We start from the raw sequence: 24,160 nt of genomic DNA, 5'->3' as shown, positions 1-24,160 counted from the left end.
ACTTGATAATAAGACTAGAGGGATACTTATTTTAGTCCATGCTATTCAACCAAATTCTACCTTTACCTTACTCGGAAACAATTTATCCCCGGCAATTTATTATTTACAATTTTAGGATGCTGAGACATCTGCGCTAGACAGGGCCGAAAAATCACAACTGCCACGGGTGAATTCATAACTTCGGTGAAAAGCAGATTAGGAAAGAAATTTTTTATTATGTTCCCAGGTTTTACCCCACTTCTTTGTTTTATCTTCGTGCATACATATGTTGATAATGTCTCTCATTATGCTTGTTTCATATTTTAGCACACGGATATAGTGAAATTGGGGGAGACACCAGGGTTGATTGTCCTGGATTTGGAGGCTCAGTTGAAGACCTCTGCGAGTCCATCAAACTTGTTGCCAATGGTGACACTTTTTTAACTTTCTTGTACGGTTATTTACCATTCATTTTATCATTCACCACTATTTATCATTCAATTAGCACGAATTTAAGCGAAAAATAAAACCACTTTCACGGACCTCTTAAGTATTGGTATATGATCCAATTTATCATACTTTTCTCAGCTTAGGTGGTAAGTAAATGCTCGAAAAAAAATCCAATAAAAATGGATACTGGATGTTTACAACTTAACAATTTTACATGTGTAAATATTTGTAATGTAATTCTTGAGAACTGAGAACTTTTGTAGGTTTGTAGGGAACAGAATTTAAAACGGTCTCTCGGGAAGCACTTGGAAACTTTGTATGACTCTTTACCTACGTATGGTAGCTTCACCCACTTCTTTGTGTTTGAGGTCTGCTTAAGGTCTGTGATTTCTTTAATGACTTTTTTCTTTCGTGAATTCTGCAATATCCTTTCAATTAGATACCCCTCGTAACCGTTAACAGTAGCAATGTGATGAATGTGGTTTAGTTCTTTGGCAAAGGACTCCCGTGAAAGTGGAATATTCATGAGTCTATTAATCATAGAGTGGAATGCTGCCATTTTGTGACTGAAGGCATGGCACGAATCAGATGGAATGACCATATCTGTAGATGTCGGCTTTCTAAAGATGTCAAATGTATGTTTATCCCCGAATATAGATATTTGCAAATCTAAAAAACTTAAACTTCCATCTGTATCTTTCTCCATAGTGAAATTAATGTTTTTATGGCATGAGTTTAAAAGGTTTAAGAAATTATTGGCTTGCCGTAAGCTTCCGGTCCAACAACATAAAACCATCATCCCAACGACCATCAACCTTTCTTCGCACAAGTTCTCACCACAGGAACAAGGAGTACTAGACAATGGTCTGAAGTTTTCCCCCACCCCAAAAACTTTTGATTCTTTTAAACAGCTCTCGATAGATTGTGAAGTGGCCCTTTGTAGAGAGCCATTGGGCACCAAACAATTATGTGCTAATAATCTCATTGACTCCTTCAACAACAAATCTCGATGTAAATCAGATAAACGAAATAACAATAATGTAATTAAGTCTATTTGCTGGACAATTAACAGTGAAAACCTAGTAGTGATCAAATCAGATAAAGGCAATAGTACTGTGATCCTCAATAGGAAAGATTACGTGGACAAGTGCCTCTCCTTCATCCGTGAGAATTCATTCTCAGTTCTTTGCAGTGACCCCACCAAAGTGCTACAAAAGGAAGTGAAAGAAGCAATCAACGCGTGCCCTGGTGTACTCACACAGTGTTACAAACATCACTTGTTACAAAGGAATCCCCTTTTTCCTAGGCTATATGGACTCCCAAAAATCCATAAATCAAATATTCCCATACGACCAGTGGTTTCCGGTGTTGGATCTCCAACACATAAACTTTCGCATAGAATTAATCACCTATTCCGTCAGCTCACTAAGTTTACCCCGAAATTCAGTATAAAAAACTTTACAGTACTTGCCGAAAAACTTAAACCCATCAAGTTACCCCGGAACGCCAAACTAATTTCCTTTGACGTTAAGAACCTTTTCACTTCCATACCCGTGAAAGAAGCCTTAGAAATGGCCAAAAATATCCTCAACAATTCACAAGCAAACCCAGTTGCCATACAAGAATTGACCATTCTTTTGGAGGTATGTGTTAAACAAAATTACTTTCTTTTTAATAGTATATTTTATCAACAAGACGAAGGCTTATCAATGGGGTCCCCCCTTTCCCCATTACTAGCCGAAATTTTTATGGACAATTTTGAAAGAAAGATTTTTTAACTCCAATGACTCACTTGTAAAGAACGTATTTAATTGGTTTCGATATGTCGATGATATTTTATGTTGTTGGACCGGAAGCTTACGGCAAGCCAATAATTTCTTAAACCTTTTAAACTCATGCCATAAAAACATTAATTTCACGATGGAGAAAGATACAGATGGAAGTTTAAGTTTTTTAGATTTGCAAATATCTATATTCGGGGATAAACATACATTTGACATCTTTAGAAAGCCGACATCTACAGATATGGTCATTCCATCTGATTCGTGCCATGCCTTCAGTCACAAAATGGCAGCATTCCACTCTATGATTAATAGACTCATGAATATTCCACTTTCACGGGAGTCCTTTGCCAAAGAACTAAACCACATTCATCACATTGCTACTGTTAACGGTTACGAGGGGTATCTAATTGAAAGGATATTGCAGAATTCACGAAAGAAAAAAGCCATTAAAGAAATCACAGACCTTAAGCAGACCTCAAACACAAAGAAGTGGGTGAAGCTACCATACGTAGGTAAAGAGTCATACAAAGTTTCCAAGTGCTTCCCGAGAGACCGTTTTAAATTCTGTTTTTATTCCCTAGTGACGCTTAAAAAATTATTTGACAAATCATTAGATAAATTGGACCCTCTTTTAAGATCCGGCATTTATGCAATCAGCTGCGACTCATGTGATTCAACATATGTAGGACAAACTGGTCGGAATTTCAAAGTAAGGACAGCAGAGCACAAAAGATGTTTTGATAAGAAAGACACCAAATCCCAGCTAGCCACTCACCTTATCAACGAGAACCATTCATGCAGTTTCCAGCCTAAAATACTGGCCTTCGAAGGAAAAGGACGTCGGCTCGACGCACTCGAGCAATGGGAAATTACCAGGAGGAGAAAACGCAAGGAAAATCTTTTGAATGACATTGAGTTCCTGAGTCATTCCCCGTTGTTAGCCCTCCCCCCTCTCAAAACCTTCAACCGAACTCCAAATCCTTACGTATCCCAACCACCTCCCCACCCCCTTCCCCATCCTTTACCCCCCCAAACCCTCTCCCACTTCCGCCGACTCATAAATATACCCCTCCCATTTGCATGATTGTATATATATATGACTTCTTGACGAAAATATGGCATTTTGTACCTGATGATAGCGAAGTAAGGTCGCTGAAACGCGTCGTACCAAAAAAAATTACTGTGGACATGCACTAAGTTTGCTCTTTATTTACCATTGTACAGATATGTTGTTACTTATGCAAAAAGATGTTCAATATGACGATTTGGGATAATTACATAAATGATAAAACCCACTAAATATAAAGACTTGATTTATATATAGGAATGTTAAATCACCTACAATTACAATAGTTTTAAAATACAATTGAATATAAATAGTAACATTTTTAATGAAATTACACAATTTAAAAGAAAAGACGTAAAAATGTCACTCAACAATTCGGATGCTTCTTTTGCGTGATTTTCTTGCGTGCACTTTGTTGAAACACTCATTTTAAGCACCAGAAGTAATCTGTCATCATATGGTTACCCCATCTTCCTTGGTAGCGATCTTCCATTGTTTTGATTTCCTAGTGAAATCTTTCACCATGTTTTTCTCTTGGTCGCCTAAATTTTCAGGAAAACAGTCAAAGCGCCTGTATAGGTAGTGAACTTTTATGCTCATATTACATCCTAGTGATTTAAAGTTAGTGAGCATATTGTTTACCAGCTCGAGATAATTCTACCGTTTCAGTTTGTGATTCAGTTTGTGTTTTTTTTACCAGAAAACCAGAAAATTTTGATTACCTCAACAAATGAAAGCCAACTGTTTTTTTCAATCTCATTCTTTGACTTGACAAAAGCAGGATCCTTTGTTAGTTGTTTGACTTGTGGCCCGTCAAAAATTCCAGCTTTAAGTTTTTCTATACCTATCTGTGGCATTTTTATTCTTATGTAGCCGAAGCATGGTCCATCCTTGTCAAGAGCCTTTATAAATTGCTTCATTAGGCCTAGTTTAACATGAAGGGGCGGTAAGGTGATTTTCTTCCGTTCTCCCGAGACTCAGCAATAATGTTTTTACCCAGCAATTAAATTTTCTCTCTTTGACCACTCCTCCTTAATCCAGTGGTTTGTCTGTCCCTGCTAACACAGAGGCAAAATAAATAAGGATTTTTGTGTTGCTAAATTGCTGCCCAAGGAGAAAGTTCACCATTTTTAAATCTACACAAATTACCTAGCGATATCCCTGGTATTTTATCTTCTATAAGAAAAAAGCTATTGTATAATATTCTTCTTCCATTTCAGTTGAATGAGCGATTGGTATTAAGCCAAACTTGTTGACATTGTGAAGAACACATTTTAAGGTGCGCTTGGAGCTATCAATGAACAAATGCCAATCACTAGCTTCATGATGCGGTAGTTCAATTCCTTTCAGAAGACCTCTAACGTCTAAAGTAAGATTGTCTTCTTGAGTAAAGAAGAGTAGCAAATCCTTTTCCCTTGTGCGATAAAAATTAATTTTTGCACCTTGTTCCATCAAATTCTTTTCATGAATCCTTGAAGCTGGTAGTTCAGATGCTTCCTTTGATAAGTTCAATTCTCTAACAAGGTTGCTTAGTTCATCCTGATTAAATAGTTGAGCATTTGTTGATACTGCCTCGCAGTTACTACCACTATTGTTAATAACATCAACAATGTGTTCACATAGCTCATATTCATCCTCACATGAATCTGGTAATGCCTGAAATATTAGGATCGGGATTTCTTCTGAATAGGGTACTGGGCGTCTAGCTGAAGGTAAATATGGATATTTCCAATTATGGCGATTGCTTTGACTAATTCCCGAAACATTTACCATGCAAAAATAAGTTGTCAATGTGGTTTGTAGGTTCTCTCCAAACCATTGTCACACCAAACTTTAAACTTTTCCTTTTTCCTGTAGTCCACTACCGCTGATGTTCTGTACATGTTTTACACAAAACGTACGGTGCTCACTTTTTAGCTTGGTCACCAAGCTGAACACCGAAATATCCCAGGCATGCGCGTTTCACGAAGTCTGTAATGTTTTTCCTATTTTCTTTTAAAGTATATTCCCCACAAATGTAACAAAACACATCACAGTGATTTACACAGCTTCGTCGATTTGAGCTCATTTTTAGAGGTGGCTTAAAAACCTTTGAGAATTTGACCATTTGCTTTCGGGAATCCCCTTACCTACTTATTCCCGCCTCTCCATTTTCAAAGACACACTATCTTTTTACCACATCCCCCTTATTTACTCTGCTCCCCTTTTCTGTGATTCTTCCCACGTGTTGTTATTCCACAGTTATGACTTGGGTCCTTTTCCACCGCGGATTTCCATATCCCTTAGTTGGATCTTTTCCCACTGTCTCCACTTGTACCTACGCCAGTCTCCCCTTCTTCTAACACGCCAAATCCTCCCCAACCCCTTTCTCAAAGGTAAAAAGGTGATTTTTCAAAGTAAATACTGCATAGTGGTTGTGAATTAGTTTTTTTTATAAATTGATTTGAATTTGAAAAAAATTTCTGAAAAATATCAAATATTTAAAAGACTCTAATCATAAAATTTACGGTATCTAAAAAAGTAAAGCTGTTACATAAAAACAGATAAAATATTTGGATTCAACACCATGCATATTGTAAATACCAGCTCAAAAACTCCCGGCTGCAAAAAAAAACTTTTTTTTGTTGGCCTGTGTTATCAGACCACCATGTGATGTCTTCCTTCATAATGAGGTGTTGAAAAAGTGGTATTTTTCCAGAATAAAACCAGCAGATCTGTGGTTTTCAGTGATTATATCATAAAACCATGCCCAAAAATTTCTTACTCTACACCTTCATGTTATGGTCTACGGTACTTAAAATTTTGTTAATATTTCATCCTAAAAGTGTTGTTGATTTATGCATATGAAAGTTTCACTTTTTAACGAAATGTGTATGAAGTCAGTGGGACTGGAAAATTGGCACTTCTTTAAATCGAGTTTTGTAATTTCAAACCTTTTTCGCAAAGAATTGCGGCAGACTTTCAGGACAAGAATGGGTCTTTTAATAAACATTCCAAAAGCGGGTAGTGGTACCACAAATGGTGGAAATACGAGCGAGATGTTTCTTCTCAAATCCAAAGCTGTTGCCGGAAATTAGTGGTGCGTAAAAAAATCAATTACTTGTGTGTTTGTTTCATTCTCTTTTACCCTTTCACTGCTATGAACGTATCCAGTCTGTTGGCACGGCAGACTGCTGTGAACGTACTTTTTCTTCCTTCCTACCACGCACATTCACCCAAGCAATCCGAAAGGTTGCTAATCCGGAACCCTTTCCTCAACGAGCTCACCCTTGCTGGGCCTTATCTTCAACCCTCCAAGCCGGGGGCTTCCTTCCCCAAAATTGACCGCTCTGACAGCAATTTGAAAATCAATCAATCCATCCCATCATCAAGATGATTGTTTTCATTGCACTCCTGCTTTAACCCTTTCGAGACAGCAGAGTTTTCGTCTTAGCATGACTGCTATTTTGAGCCCCAAGAGACTCTTCTTTCTCGTGGTACGGAGCATGTTTGGAGGGCATTCCTTCAGAAGGGTCTCGCTGAATCTTTTTCGACCCCTCCCCGCTGGGACTCCGCATTATACCAGACTCCGAGAGTACTTGTGCTCCCTCCTTTCCGGGTTTACGACCATACCTGCGGCATTGGTTTGCAGTCAACTGATGTATTGTTCATATGTATAATTCATGTATGCATGTATGGCTCATGGATAATTGTTGCTTGCACGTACATTGCAGACTTTGAATTGAATTCCTCATTTTTATCTGAGCATTGTCAACTTTTAAACGAAGTTCTAAGGCCATTATTAACACATTTAACGCAGCAACAATTTCCATGTCGATGTAAATACATAACTCAAGATATAAGTTAATATTTGTCATAGAATTTCGTTTAAAAATTGTAAACGCTACTCAAAAGACAAATAATTAAATTCTTTGTGTATATTTCTTGAGAAATGCACAAATATTTATTTCGAAAATATTTGTTTCGACTGTATAAGCAATTGAATGACCGCTGTCCCTTACCGCTGAGAGGGGTTCTAAAAAAAGAAAGGGTCGGGGTACCTGCACCATGTTTCCGAGGGGTAATCCTAAACCCCAAAACGTTGGGTCCCAAGACAAAGACTTCGTAAACCCAGGACCGCCCTAAAAGGGGAGAGCTAGAAAACGTATATACTCGGCTTTCGATCTCCTGGCTAGGAAAATCTCACACGTATATATACGCCCATCATCTCCCGGGTCAGGACACGTCCACACGTATATACACGTGTACAGTAGTGAAAAGGTTAAAAGTAATCTTGTTCGTCTTTGAACCATGTTTCTGCGATAAAGATAAGGATTTTGTTAACTTTGCTAAAGTGGCCATTTTCTGGGTTATGCCTCGAAGTAGTTCCTAAGTCATTGATTGTACTTGTATGAATATAATAAGCAGCTAACCTGCAGCACTTTTAATATTAAAATTAGGGAATTTTTTATGTCTCCACCATTTTGTTTTAGAAAAGCCCCTGATTGTTCTAAATGACTCGCAATGACCGCTATACTATAGTTTTTTTCTTAAAATTGTTTGAATAATAGCTCAAATTTTTTTTAAATAAAAGGATGCATAAAAATAATGCCAAAACGGGTTTCAAGTGATTCAAATCAGCTACCAAATTTCATTTCTGAAATTACGACATTATAATTTTTTTTCCAGCTTCCTTCGATTTGGGACCACTGTGCGTCATTGACATCTCAATGACCTTCTCTAACCAGTGGCATTTCCTCCTTTACTCCAATCCCAAATGCCGGCTATGGTAGGGCCCCTCTTCACTTCGTTTATTTAACTGTAGCCACTCACTTCCCGTGTTGGAACCCCAACCCAATAGGATTTCCCCTCTCATTATTTGCTTACGCCCCTGACATTCACATTATCTCCTTACCACTGCACAATTTTTTCCATTTCTTTAAATAAAAGATGAAAATTGTTCACTACAATTGGCAACTACAATGGAAGTATTGGATGGATACACAAGTAACCATCACTCACAATGACATCTATATTGTAGATTTTCTTAAAATTGTTGAAATAGTAGCTGGTGGAAAAATTCTAAAATGATGGGTTAGCATCAAAATATCCCCATTTCCAACAGTGTGTGGCAGTATAACTCGTTAGCATGCGTGACGTTTTTTCAATCATGTGGTGAGGTAGTGGGAATCCAACTGCATGCTGCATATTCATGATTGTTCACACCTGGCCAAACAGCCTAGATGTGGCTCGTAGGGTGATTTCATTATTTTATCTAACAGCGTACGGTGGTATAATTTGTCAGCACGAGTGACGTTTTTGCAAAAATGTCAATTCCAATACTGTTTTCCCATGTTTTGCACCGATGTTTCCCACCGATTGTAACTGTACCACTGCAGCAGCTAACCCATTCCTTCCCATTGCTGCGAGAAGGCAACGCAAACTTTGCAATTTCTCTTCTCCGTATGTGTCTCTTTTTTTGCTTCTCCATGAGATACGTAAAATGCTTTTTGGATTACCTTTCATCTTTTTTATTTTTTATTTTTAGGAGTGGGGGAAGTGGTGGAGGATAATGGGGGGCTAGGTTGCATGCAAACGTCACTCGCGTCTCGGCAACACAAACAATGCAGTGGAAAGCATTTAGTGAACTTTCGCAAACCCTGCTGATCTCCAAGGCATAATGACATTGTATGTTTAATATATGTTTAAATGTCTTATAAATGTAAAAATGAACCTGGGCAGCCATAAAACTGGTAGTGACGTTCACCATCATAACACTACGCTAAAAAATAATCTCATTCAGCCTCAATGTAGGCTGTCAACAACAGGCAAGTCTTTTGACCATGTATAACTGTGCCTTTTCAACCACCTACCTCGAGAGGCCAGAGACTGTTCATTACCCAAGTTTAAGCGTTGTCTCCACCTGTGGATATTTAGCCAAGCTTTCTACTCTATGAATGAATTTCTTGAATGCAGTACTCAGAATGGTATTATTTAGCTCTAGTATTTTATTGACTTTGACGAAGACTATTGCATTGTATTGTGTATAACGTGGAATAAATCATTATTATTATTATAATTTCAGTAGCTGACCAAGGAAGGGCCTGTTATGTTCGGTCATCAGCTTTTGGGCAACTCACACGTGGTGCGCTTGGGTGCGCATTTGGGGTGGCGGTTGGAGGGAGGTAAGTACGTACTTGTACTATGATGACATACCTTCTCCATTAACATCTCCTCACATTCATCCCCTGTGATTTCTTACGACAGTTAGCCCTGCCCGCATCGGCATCGGAAGGCGGGGTTTAGGTGGTGGGAGCTACGTCGCACATCCGTCCGGCGTACAGTGGGAAGGTTTGAAGGTTTAGGAGTGGGGGAAGCGGCGGAGAAGGGGTGCTATGTAGCATGCGAAAGTCATTTGCATCTCAGCAAGGAAGTTGGAAGCATTTCGTTAGCTCCTGTAGAAACCCTGTTGCTGTCCATTATCAGTAGCCGACGATGGAAGGGCCAGTGATGTTCGGACATCAGCTCTTGGGCGACTCTCATATGGTGCGCTTGGGTGCGCATTTGGGGTGACGTTTGGAGGTAGGTAAGTACATACTCCTACTATGATGAAGTACCTTCTCCAATAACTTCTTTTCATGTTCATCCCCTGTGATTTCTTACAATAGTTCGCCCTGCCCGCATCGGCTTGTCTGTATCGGGGCAGAAAGTCATCCAATTGAGGAGACTTGTGGATGATCGTGGATACTTTTCGAGGCCTGTGATCGTCCTTATCGGTTGGAATGACCTCCGGAATGTAAGTGTTCCTATTTCAACTTTTCAGTGAAAGAGAGCATCAGCGGACTCCAACTCCTCTCTCGCGGAGAATAACGTATTATTTTTCCCCCTTCATCCAGGATTGCGTGTATCGCACATTGAGGGCTGACATACATCGATTGATAATGAAGCTGCGGGCGTTGGCCCCTGGAGTAACCTTCCTCACTATACCTCCAGCGCCAGCTATGTGGAGTAATGTAATATGCCGGAGGCACGTACTGGCGCTGGGATGGTGGCTACACCGGTACCACAGATGTAAGATATTACACAGTATTCGCACTCACGCATGCTGCCTGACGTTAACCGTTTCTCTCATTACTGACTTCCTTTACAGGGTGGATCCGGGTCGTAGATATTACGACACCTTTTCTTCTCGAGCACGGTGGGGTAGACGTCAGATTTTTTGAGAGGTTAGTATTTCATTCTTATATGCTTTTTCCAATGCCCAATTAAGGTTGTTTTCATTTCCTTTCCTTCTTCCTTGCAGGTATATGGGTCAAGGTAATCGTCGCCGTCCCGACGGTGTCCACCTTAATCAGAGGGGGATGGAGGTGGTGATGGAATGCTTGGAGAGGAGTGTATGGTAGGGAGTGCTTGCACGTGTGAATGTGATGCGTGAATGGCTGTGTGTGTCTTTGTGTTTGTCGGTTACAAGTAGGCCTATGTGCCAGTTGAAAAATATTGTCTGTACCTACGCTGTTTTCTTTCTTATTATACCTCCAGCGCCAGCTATGTGGAGTAATGTAATATACAGGTGGCACGTACTGGCACTGGGACGGTGGCTACACTGGTACTACAGATGTAAGATATTACAGAGTATTCGCACTCACGCATGCTGCCAGACGTTAACTGTTTCTCTCATTACTGACTTCCCTTCCAGGGGGGGACTTTTCCCACACCTTTCCTTCTCCAGCACGGTGGGGTGGATGGCAGCTTTTTTGAGAGGTGAGTGTTCTATCCCATATATGCCGAAGGTTTAAAAAATTTTAACCTGATTTTTACATAATTATATGAGATGTAACTTGCTGAAAGTGATTCATAATTAAATTAAGAAAGAAGAACTTTGTGCTTTCACATAAATATTTATTCACGTACCATGGTTTCATCGTTAGACGTATGTTCCAATGACAACATTGTAAACGAATTTTTGTATGACTACCACTCCCCTCTTCTAAGCCTCCCACCAAGCTAATGACATGACGAACTCTTCGGCCTCTCTCTCACCTGAACCATCCCCCACTCCACCTGCCATGCCCTCCGTAAGGGAGCCTCCTCCCCCTAACTTCTTTCATACCATAAGTTTTTCCCCCTCCCTCTTCTCTGTTGACCAATCCGTTCAACTTAATTACCTTCCTCCCTACCCCTCCTAGCCTGCTATAAAGGGATGTGATGGACCTCTGTGGAGTTCACCTGATGATGACCTCTAACGTTGATACCATGGTCGTGAATAAATATTAATGTATGAAAACAATATCCGAAAGAAAAAAAAAACAATGTATCTCTTGCCAATTATTAATTACGAGGTGTTCCAAAAATGGAACATTAGGCAAATCCAATACTATAAGGAACTCAAGGGTAACTGGCAAAACATTAGTTTCAGACAGTTATTAACTAACTCGCTACCTTGGTTTGACAAGGTTCTAACTATCATTTTTGCAAATTTTGGTGTTTTCACTCAAGATAACTAAGTTTGTTTCTCTATGTGTTGCACTGGTTTTTTTCCTCTATATAAAATAATAACAGATATAGAACAGTGACATAGTTCCAACTGCAGGGAGGAAAAAATTTTATTTTATTACTCATGTAAACATGTATAAAAATAAAATAAATAACATATTTTCTTAAAGCAATAATTACTAGTGTATCTAGTGGATCACTAGTGTATGTGCCAAAAATCAAAAATAAATACCTAGTAATACTAGAAATAGAGCTGTTTAAAATTTTGACAAGGTTTTTCTCAAAACCAGCTGATGGTCAGTTAGAACCTTGTCAAACCAAGGTAGGGTACTATTAAGAGAGATATCCAGGTGAACACTTGACGTGCAATTATAAATTGCATATTTTTACATTAAAAAGTGTTATTTTTGTGACATGGGACACAGCGAATTTGCTTTCCTTGCTTTCCAATCCTATGATTCAAGCCGTCATGATTTGAGTCAAGTTTACGATTCATAGATGGACTCCCTTTCCCACCAGGGTCAGCAGTATTACCATATGTCTCTCTCTATATAGTGACAGACCACATGGCGACGGCATTCAAGAAGATCCATTGGCTTCACATCTTTTATTTTATGCAATTGCCAAGCATTTTGTAAAGCCAGCAGTAAAATTACGGGAGGCTAACCGAAGGAAGAGTATCATTTCTTTCCACGGATTGATGCTTGTTACTTGTCAATATTTTCATCAGCTCAATCCACTCCGCCCATATACTGATTATAGACCTTGATTTTATTTTGCTGATTTACCCAGGCCAGGATTTTGGCTGATTTCCAAAGTTCCAAAGATATTAACTTTGGCTGATTTCCAAAGTTTCCAAAGATATTAACCCCTTAACTGGGGAGAGCGACTATAGTCGCAAATGGACTCCACTCCCCATGTGGGGAGTGCGACTATGGTCGCGTGTGCCGTCGCGTGGATATGTTGTGCGGAGAAGGCGTTAATATTCATTCTTTATGCATCATTGCATGTTTTTTTCTTTTGTCAGAGGTTCTATACCAATATATTTAAGTATATTGCCATTTTTGTGCAATAGCTTTACTATAAATTTTTTTTCGAAAAGGGCATCTCCGAAAATCGGTGGATTTGCTCCCCACCACGTGAAAGATAAGGAAATTTTTGCCCCCAACCAAGTGGTTAAAGCTAGGAGAGATGAAGTCATTGTAATTCTCGAAGCTTGAAGACGAAATTAAAGCTTAGCAGTATGGTTATAACCAGTAATTACCACTAATCTAAATGTAATGGGAATTGTTTATGCTAATCTGTAGCCTTAACCCCTTGATTGGGGGCAGAAATTTCCTTATCTTTCACCTGGTGGGGAGCAGATCCACGGATTTTCGGAGATGCCCTTTTCGAAAAAAAATTAATAGTAAACCCATTGCACATAAATGGCAATATACTTAAAATATATTGTTATAGAACCTCTAACTAAGCAAAATACATGCAATGATGCATAAAGAATGAATATTCATGCCTTCTCCGCGTAACATTGCGACGTGACGGCATGTGTGACTATGGTCGCGCTCCTCACATGGGGGGTGGAGTCCGCTTGCGACTATAGTTGCTCTCCCCAGTTAAGGAGTTAATCAATAATATTACAAACTGATCAACAATCGTTGCTCGCAACAATCAATTCAAATTTCCTCCTGGAATACATAGATGCAAATGGCGCAAAGCAGTTTTTCGTGTTTTTCACGGTGTTCCACCAATTTTAAAAATTTGAAAAAAATTAGGAATATACTTTGGTGTAGGGGTAACAACATATATTTATTTCAGCGTGTCTACTGTTTCCTAAATTTTTTAATTAATTTTGAATATTTCAAACTTTGTAAAAGTTTAGTTTTCAGTCTGAAAATTTTGAAAAAAATTGCGGTGGTAGAAAGTTTTTGTATTTACATTTTAAAATCAAGATAACAATTTTACTAAAATAAAAACTGGAGATATAGTTAAAAAAATGAAAATCGTTTTTCATTGTTTTTGGGGTTATAATCCATTGTTAAGGCCTGTAACTTTGGGGAAACATAATTTTTGATGCACTTCAAGTGTATATTTTTTTCAAAACATTGGGGGGCACTTTTCGCCATCTTAACCAGCTAGACCCTTTGCTATGCGACCTATCTCTAGTTTTTTCATTATAATTCTCGAAAGTTATCCCAAAACCAGGAGTAAATTGTGATAGGTGGGAGAGAGAAGGATGTGCTCGGCTGACACCAAAAATGATCGCATTGGCTCGACCAGTCACTGCGTCACTTTGTGGCATGAGGGTATTGAGGATTGAGAGTTTCAAGTGAAGTTCTAATATTAATATCAAAGGAAGTCCGTTTAGTCCCAAATCAGTCGATGTGGAATTGATAAATACACTAAATCCATTAGCATGAACGTTTGGACTAAGTTTGAAATTTCTTCTTGCTCATAAAAATGTAGGGAATTAATTTTATATTTTCCAAAATCAATGGGAGCAACAAATACATGCTAATAAATGAAACGCGACCACTTCATTCACTTGACTGTGGACTCAGACAGAAGGGGATCTTTGTCCTCCTGAGTTGGGTCCCAGTCTTAGGATGGTTGCGAACCTCTGCCTTTTGTCGGTGCGAGAAGGGTTCTTAAAAGGGAGTGTCACAGTCGATGCATCACTTTGTGGCATGAGGGTATTGAGGATTGAGAGTTTCAAGTGAAGTTCTAGTATTAACATCAAAGGAAGTCCGTTTAGTCCGAAATCTGTCAATGTGGAATAGAAAAATATTATAAATTACAAAAAAAGATTGCTGCCGTGGTAAGTCTTCACCTTAACCACTAGTCTATCTCACTCGTTGAATTCGTAGTGGATTCACTACGAGCTTTGTCAGGCAAGGGAAAGAAGCAGTCTTCTAGTGTCACTACATCAAACTGATTTTAAACACTCAGCGGCATTATTTGCTGTGATATTGCGGCCGATATTTTATATGTATGTTATGCTTGCTATCGCTAATCGAAAAGCTTCAGCGTTAATTTTAAGACAAAATAATTCGACTCGGAACGAAGGGGATCTTTTTCCCCTGAGTTGGGTCCCAGCCTTAGGATGGGTGCGAACCTCTGCCTTCTGTCAGTGCGAGAAAGCTTCTGAAAAGGGAGTGCATAAAATTTTCAAGAGATTCTTATCCCGCGGTAGCACGCGCTTTTATTGTGATGCGGTAGCACGCGGGGCGGGGATAAGACCGACTGGTTGTATACGGCTAAATAAACACCAATAAGAACTATGTAAAACATTTATTTGACAGGTTCTGTTGAAAAACTGTTTAACATAAGAATCATGTGCATTTTAAGATAGCAACATAGAGAATATGAAAGAAAATTTTCTGATTACGAGAAAAACATTGCTAGTTACAACTCGCAATCAGTCATCAACTCAGTTGAAAACACAGCAAACGGCAAATGAGATTTTTACACGTATTGCATGCTGTCTTGGTTTTTCTATTTTTTTTTTTTTAGATGGGCAGTAAGCACATCGGCCATCAGCATGGCATCTCATGTTATCGCCTCTCTCAGGTAAACCCAATATTTCCCGTAGCAGGAGTCGCACAGATATTTTGATATTTTGCTTTTTCTCCCTCTTCAGCATGTAATCTCTAGTCAAATGTTTAACAAGAGTATTCAAATACTCCCTCCTACTGACCGATTTCCCTGAGTTTGCTTTGTAAATAACAATGCCATTGATCGCGCCAATGTTCAACAAGGTAAAAATTATTCTTAGCGGCCATCGGCATGATATGCGAGAGACACTGTAATTGGACTGTAAACGGTCTGATACATCTACACCACCTTTTGTGGAGTTGTAATACATTACAATTTCAGGTTTATTTGTTTGAGGATCCACAATGTCATCTGGATGCATTGTTGACAAGAGCAATACAACTTTGTTAGGTTTAGGTTTGTATGACACTAGCGTCATTTCTTTTTGAAAACCAAAAATACTATTTCCAACTATTCTATCTTTCGACTTAGTGATAAACATGGGTGGAATCTCTGCCTTATTTTTCTTATCGTTCCTACTGTTATTAGACCATTTTTTAGAAGATGAAGTGCTAACGGGTAGGACATGAACCGATTATCAAGAGTTACATTTCTTCCAGTGTTATAAATATACTGAACCAGTCTTTTTACAACTTAGTCTGGCTTGTAATCAATTTTATCTGGCCTCTTGTTTTGTTTTCCAACGTACACTTCCATATTACCGGTGTAAAATGTTTTCGCATCACAACAGACAAATATTTTTATCCCATACTTAGACGGCTTGTTCGGCATGTAAACGCGGAAACTGCATCTACCCCGTAATTGTGGAAGCATCTCATCTACTGTAACTGCTTCACTCATACTATAATTATTCCGGCAATTACTGACAATAGTTTCGAATTTGTCCCTAATTGGGGAAGTCTTTTTTCTTCAATTCATTTCTTTCGTCAATGCTATCAAATTTCAACTTTCTCAGCAAAAATTTGAATCTATTTACACTCATTACAAGTCTAAAATATTCTGTTCCTGTTCCATCAGCTCTCCACAGATCAAAAATATTTTTATGGTTTGACTTTTGCACCCCAGCTAAATACAACAATCCCAAAAGTGCCTTCAGGTCCATTTCCTTGGTATCCCTTTGACGCAGAAATCTACCCTGCACACTTCGAATTTTTATGTTTGTAAAGGATACAATATCTGATATTCTTTTATCTGGAAAAAAAATTGCCAAGAACCCAAAATATCCTATACATTTCCTGCGTTACCCACAGGTCCAGGTAGACGTGTCAGCAAATTGCATCGCTCAATTCTGCATCTTATTGATGACTTCACAGTAGACCACTCCGTCACACCGTTTTTTCCCTTGAAGGAAGAATTTCTTGTCGCGGGCGGTTGCTCGTCCTCACTTTCCTCAGAAAATGACTCGTGGTCCGACTGGTAAATGGTGCTGTCGCATTCCTCTTCGTCACTCTTACTGAAATCTGCAAATTCCTCTTCACTCGCACTGTCAAGCATTTCCAGTATATAATGTCTATCAGGCTCACTCATGGTCGGGAGTCGTATGCCTGGCGTTTTGATTCCTTATTGATAAAGAGAGGTATTTATGGCATATTCATGAACACATAGCAATAGATATGACACTACAATTGTGGCATTCACCAGATGCTAATGTAAATTTACAATTACTTACAGCTGTAATTATTTTGGCGAGACTCACTGGTACAGGGCATTGGGCACACGGTAGTGATCACAAAATGGAACTAGCGTAGGCTTCCTTCACGAGTTCTTTTCAGACTGAATAGGAGAGAAATATATACCCAAAGGTCAAACCAATCTTCTTCCATGCTCGACCCAAGAGAGGTATACTCACCCATACCTAAGTCATCCTTTCCTGCGACATTGTAATGGGCAAACATATGTAGCGAAACAGCAATGTAAACTGAGAGATTGATCGAGTTGAGTCTCAAAAACTCCACAAGCAGGCATCGTAACGCGAAGGCACGCGCCGGCAGGGATTCGACCGTAATGAAGTAAAATGTAATACGAAGATTCTTTTTCATATTTGCAGACTGTAACTTGAAAAGGGCTCAGAGATAGTAGATTAGATTAAGTGTTGAACCGAGGGGACCGCAGTGTGCCGAATAGGAATTTTTTTTTCCAACGGGCGGGGAATCCCCGCCCACGCGTGCCATCGCGGGTTAAAGTGGTAGATTTTCCCTACATTAGGTTCCAGCACGAAATGGTTGAAGTAGCCAATACTTCCTTAAACATATGCTTTCCAGCTCCGCATACGAGAATAGGGGTGTTGCATACCGTCAGGATGATAAGAATGAGCTGGATATTAGGTTTGTGGAAAAGTGGTTTTATTTAACCCTTTCCAGACCGCAGAGTTTTTGTCTTAGCTTGACTGCTGTACCGAGCCCCAAGAGACTCTTCTTTCTCGTGGTACGGAGCATTTTTGGAGGGCATTCGTTAAGAAGGGTCTCGGTGAACCTTTTTCGACCCCTCCACGGTGGGACTCCGTATTATCTCGGACTTGGAGAGTAGTTGTGCTCCCTCCTTTCCGGGTTTACGAGCATACCTGCGGCATTGGTTCGCGGTCAACTTATGTATTGCTTATATGTATTTAGCAAATGGATAATTGTTACTTGCACGTAGATTACAGACATTTAATATAATTCCTCATTTTTATCTGAGCATTGTGAAATTTTAAACGAAGTTCTAAGGCCATTATCAAAGCATTTAACGCAGCAACAATTTCCATGTTGATGATTATACATAACTCGAGATATAAGTTAATATTTGTCGTAGAATTTCGTTTAAAAATTGTAAACGCTGCTCAAAAGACAAACAATTCAATTCTTAGTTTATATTTCTTGAGAAATGAAGAAATATTTATTTCGAAATTTGACTCTATAACCAATTGTATGACCGCTGTCCCTTACCGCTGAGAGGGGTTATTAAAGACAAAGGGTCCAGGTACCTGCTCCCAGATTCGGAGGGTTAATCCTAAACCCTGAAGCCTTGGGTCCCAAAACAAAGGCGACCTAAACCCATGACCGTCCTGAAAGGGGGGAGCTAGAAAACGTATATATACGGGTTTCGTTTTCTTGACCGGGAAAATCTCACACGTATATATACGCCCGTGGTCTCCCGGGTCAGGAAACGTCCACACGTATATATACGTGTACGGTAGGGAAAAGGTTAAAGTGGCTCATTACCTGCATGTACAGATATCAGAATTTCACGTGCATTATTTTTAAATTGGAAATGATATCCTCTGTTGCTGTAGCTGTGAAGATTATATTTCTGCAAAATATCAGGCTGAATTGTGAAACAAACAGTTATGAAGAATAATTTCTTGCAATTGGAGGATAGTGAATAATTGTTTGTATGTACTATGTAAGCGGAAGGGTCATATTAGTGTGATCATGCCCATACGAGCACAGTAAGTTGCCTTCAATTAAGATATAATTAAGATAATATGTCCCGTAACATATTTTAAAGTTTTTTACATTTCTTTGCATTTTCAAATCGGTGGTTGTATAAAAAGCAGTTGGTATTGGATCTATGTCACCTACCTTGACAATTTCAGGCATGACTGGTGCAGAATTGGCCGAAAAAAACATTTAAATCAGAACATTTTATCACCAAAGCAGAATATGAAGAGGTTATGTGTTGCGGGTGTCCTAAGCTAAGCACAAATGGCCCTGGCATCACTGCAGGATGTCAACTTATAGGAACAAAATTTTTTCTGTTCATTTGGTTCCTCGGGCTACATTTTTCCATATGTCAAACTTTAAATTACGAAAAAAATGGTTTGATGACTGTCCCCTACTGCACAAATAGTGCCATCTCTAGGCAGTGGCTAGAAGTGGTCAGTGGTTGTGTAGTCAAATCTGTGTCAGCTGTGAAAAAATTACATCTGGGATCATAACTTGTTCGAACTGTGGTATACCTACATTAGAAAAATATTAAATATCCTAATATGCTTAATGTGTATCATCATTTTTTTGCTATCCTCTTTTGGCCATGCCATATTTAAGGAAATCATTTTTAGTTTATGCAGCTCGTTTGTCTAATTATTGTCTTGCATAATTTACTTTGTTGTTTCAGCTAGATTTCCTGGGATTCGTGAAAGGCAGAGCAGAGGCGAACTAGGGTAACAGGAAATCTCTTCCCTCTGTCTATCCAAACTGTTTGAATACACTGCAGAGAGGTGTGCCTGTAAAATTTCCTGAGGCTAAACTCGAGGCTGTGAAGTGACATATGGATGTTAACACAGAAGTGCAGCGGCAGAAGGCCTTCATCTCAATCCATGGGCAGCAGAGGCTAGCTGTAATGATAATGAAGCATTCCTGCCCTGCCTGCATACATTTGAGCATCAAGAGAGAAATCCCATGGTGTAAATCTCTCGACTTCACTGCTGTCCTACCTCATTGTTTGGTAGAATAGGAGAGGAATGAACCAAAAGGCTGTGGAAGAAAATAAAGTGATCTTAATTTGAACTCTTTTAAACATACCACCCCACAAGATGAAACAACCATTGGCTTATTTTGCTGATAAAGTGTTTATTGATTGTAATAAATAAAGAAATCTCACCTTCATATCTGCTTCACAAAATAAACCTTATTAATACTGCGCTACAATACTTTTATCTGTGTGAGCAACTTTCTTTTACAGGACGACTTCTACCAAGGGAGTGGTGATACGACTGAAGACAAGTAAAGGTGAAGATATAAGTAACTATTTAATGCGTCATGCCATGTTTCCTTGTAACATGGTTATTCCTTCATGGTTATATCTTACATTGGAAGAGAATTCATGCAAGTCATGTGATCGATATTGCTATCAGTTGTAACTACCATGCGTATTGTGAATTAGTCATTTGAAAGTATTTCTTTGCTATGACGTTTCACAATTGAATACCGTAGTTGCTTTTAATTGTCCTCGAGATGAAAAATTGTATCAATTTTCATTGGGTGAGCATTTATGTAGTAGTAATTGTCTAAGAGAAAATTCCCTGCGGATGGGGTATATTAGAATGCTTCCGCAGTATCCCTGCTTGTCGTAAGAGGCGACTAAAAGGGTTTGCAAGTACGAAAACTATTAATTACGCTGACTGTTTCTTCGTTATTAAAATTTAAAATTGGTAATAGCCACAAAAACTTCAGGATGTACAAAGTTCCTAAATGCAGACCTTTGCGATGCGAAACTTTCACAAAAACTATTACGTTGACTGTTTCTTCGTTATTAAAATTTGAAATTGGTAATAGCCACAAAAACTTCAGGAAGTAAAAAGTTCCTAAATGCAGACCTTTGCGATGCAGAGCTTTCACAAAAACTGTTTCTTACGTTGACTGTTTCTTCGTCATTAAAATTTGAAATTGGTAAGAGTCACAAAAACTTCAGGAAGTACAAAGTCACTCAATGCCGACCTTTGCGGATGCAAAGCTTCACTTTTAATCGGCCGAGTCTATCTGCTTTTTAAAGCTGTTGCAAGCCTTATTTAGCAATATTTGCACTGATAGATTTTTTTAATTTGTCAGAGTAAGGTAGTTTAAGTATTTGGGCCAGTTCATCATACGCATAAGTTGCAGAATGGTTGGGTTAATTAACGGGTAGTCATCATTTACGATAGTGATGTTGGTGAATGTTGATCTTGACAATGCCTTTTTATTGGATTTTCACAGTTGAAGACCTGGGTAACATTGTTGTTAATAAAAATCAAGGTAATCACTTTTCATTGTTGTTGGTAGCATGCAAGGTTTGAGCTGTTTAGGGAAGCATTCCCTGCGGATGGGGGTTAGAATACTTCCGCAGTATCCCTGCTTGTCGTAAGAGTCGACTGAAAGGGTTTCCAATAACAAAAACTATTTCTTACGTTTACTGTTTCTTCGTCATTAAAATTTGAAATTGGTAATGGTCACGAAAACTTCAGGAATTACAAAGTTACTCAATGCAGACCTTTACAGCTGCAGAAATTTCACTTGTAATCGCCCAAGTCTGTCTGAATTTCAAAGCTGTTGCAAGTCTAATTTAGCAATATTTGAACTGATAGATTTTTTTAACTTGTCAGAGTAAGGTAGTTTAAGTACTTGGGCCTGTTCATCATACGCATAAGTTGCTGAATGGTTGGGTTCATTAATGATAGTAATAATTTGCGATAGTGGTGTTGGTGAATGTTGACCTTTACAATGCCTTTTTATTGTATTTTCACAGTTGAAGACCTTGGTAAAGTTATTGTTAATAAAAATCAAGGTAATCACTTTACATTGTTGTTTGGTAGCATGCAAGGTTTTAGCTGTTTAGGGAAGCATTCCCTGCGGATGGGGGATACGAGAATACCTCCGCAGTATCCCTGCTTGTCGTAAAGGCCGTTTTACACGGTACACGGAATTGCGCAGGCTAGAGCTGAATTAATTTCTAAAATGGCGTGGAATTGCGCGAATGCATGAACGAAATTAGGACAGGGGCTATTTTGCCGTCTCAAATCCACGCATTCTCGCATGTGTTCTAGCAATTCACCGCTTAACACGACGGAATTTTGATTGCGCCTTCACACGTACGTCAGACTGCGCAATTCTGTGTGCCGTGTGAAACGGCCTTAAGAGGCGACTAAAAGGGTTTGTAATAACAAAAACTATTTATTACGTTGACTGTTTCTTTGTTATTAAAATTTGAAATTGGTAATAGTCACAAAAACGTAAGGAAGTACAAAGTTACTCAATGCAGACCTTTGCGGATGCAGAACTTTCACTTACAATCGGCTAAGTCTTCTCTGCTTTTTAAAGCTGTTGAAAGCCTTATTTGACAATATTTGAACTGATTTTTTCATTTGTCAGAGTAAGGTAAAACTGAGTCCAGTTCATCATACACATAAGTTGCAGAATGGTTGGGTTCATTAATGGGTAGTAATAATTTACGATAGTGATGTTGGTGAATGTTGATCTTGACTATGCCTTTTAATTGTATTTTCGCAGTTGAAGACCTTGGTAAAATTATTGTTAATAAAAATCAAGGTAATCACTTTTCATTGTTGTTGGTAGCATGCAAGGTTTTTAGCCGTTTAGGGAAGCATTCCCTGCGGGTGGGGGATTCGAGAATACCTCCGCAGTATCCCTGCTTGTCGTAAGAGGCGACTAAAAGGGTTTGCAATCGCAATAATTCTGAAATATTCTGGTTCCTGGCAGTAATTACTTGGAACAAATGAATTTGGAACACGAAAGCAAATGCAAAATACATTACCAATTTCGATAAGGGCTCATGCCATGCTTAATTCTTCACAATCGTTTGAGCTTTTCAAAGCTGTTACAACGTTTGCTTGGCTATATTGTGTGATTGAATTTAGGATTTTCTAAGTGATAGGGTTAACATGTAATCGCTTGTAGTAGCATGTTCTATACGTGGGATACAGAGTGGTTAAGTTCACGTTGTACAGTGGTCAGATGCTATGGGGGTTGTTGGTGAATGTTCTTGGCGAGTGCTGATGAAACTTCTCCGGATAGAAATCTGAAGGGAACGAGTTTTACCACAGTACAAGATAACATAAGAGACATCTAAGGTAAAGTGAGTGGGTGCAGTGCTTTAAAGATGGACACTTCAGCTATGGCTTTACTGCTGCTGAGTGGCGCAACAATGCTCCGTGCTGTGGTTTGAGACACTGTTTATATATGGGAAGCCTTATTCACTTGACTAGGTACTGGGGTACATAGTTGAGGCAAGCACATAGTACAGAGTAGTACAAGCACATAGTTGAGAGTTACAGCATTGGCAGATGTCTTGTTGTCAGTGACTCATTGCAATATCTTTATCTGAATCGATCCAAGCATTTAGACGTTTTCTGAAATAATCCTTTTCCTATGATGATTTGACATGATAACACATTACCATGGAAGGCTATATTTAACCAAAAAAATATAGCTAAAGAGACTCCGCTCAAAATGACATATGCTAGACATCTAGTTGATTTTATAATATCCACGACATTGAAGATACTCTCTAGGCATCTAGGTGGTGTTAAAATGTTTCAAGACATTGCAGATATTTTCTAGATAACTAGAAGATATTTTGTTTGCTATGTGGGTAGCTGTACATTAGTGGATAGTAACTGCTTAGGGAAGCATTCCCTGTGGTAAGGAATATGAGAATGCTCCCATAGTATCCCTGCTTGCCGTACAATACGACTAAAAGGGTAACAGCACAATAGTGAGGGTGGCCATTGAAGCGGTTCAATTAAAAGTTGGTCCCACGTAAGACACTGCCTCCAAAAGGTGGCACTGCCTTAAAGGTGCCTTTTTTAAGGCAAGGCACTGCCTTCATAAGGCACACACAAGGCGCATATAAGGTGCCTATCATCTTCAAGCTTACATGCGTCTGCTTGTGCTTGTGATGGCATCTCAAAAAGGCTACTTGACAATTTTTCCAATTTATATAAATACAGGGTTCTCAAGCATAGCATTAACATTAGTGGATAGGAAAGGAAAGTCACCCTGCGGATAGGAAATATAAGAATGCTTCAATAGTATCCATGCTTGCCATACAAAGCGGCTTAGGTTGCCTTCATAGCTCGGCGTTGCGTACTTGTGGGCGGAGCTAACTCGTATCGGTAACTTGGAGCCCTTCACAAATGAAAGGCAAAAAGCGTTTGCTCCTAAAACGGCCTGGGGGCGTATCATATCATGATTCCGAGCCAAACGCACATTACAGATGTTGTTTTGTGTATTTTTACGCAATTTGATTTCTCAAAATATTCTACTTAACTATAAATAGCATTTGAAGTTAATAATGCGACCATAATGTCGACAATAATGCATGAAATGATGGCCCTTGCCTATGCATTATTATGATCTTTAAATTTTATTTCCTTACTCGGAAT

At 39.0% G+C, this 24,160-nt stretch overlaps 1 long non-coding RNA gene across 2 annotated transcripts; it reads left to right on the top strand.

Moving 5' to 3' along the window:
* The first annotated feature begins 8,986 nt into the window (after positions 1 to 8,986).
* LOC124173194 lies at positions 8,987 to 19,923 on the top strand. Of its 2 annotated transcripts, none has more exons than XR_006868439.1 (8): positions 8,987 to 9,443; positions 9,526 to 9,840; positions 9,927 to 10,054; positions 10,155 to 10,329; positions 10,409 to 10,484; positions 10,562 to 10,875; positions 10,955 to 11,019; positions 19,399 to 19,923. It is a non-coding gene; the product is annotated as an uncharacterized LOC124173194 (long non-coding RNA). The 2 variants fall into 2 exon arrangements; XR_006868438.1 differs by having other exon boundaries at positions 9,526 to 9,844.
* The last annotated feature ends 4,237 nt before the right edge of the window (positions 19,924 to 24,160 follow it).

Source organism: Ischnura elegans (assembly GCF_921293095.1).
Source record: "Ischnura elegans chromosome 13 unlocalized genomic scaffold, ioIscEleg1.1 SUPER_13_unloc_4, whole genome shotgun sequence".
NCBI lineage: Eukaryota > Metazoa > Arthropoda > Insecta > Odonata > Coenagrionidae > Ischnura > Ischnura elegans.
This window is presented reverse-complemented; position numbering and strand designations above follow the sequence as displayed.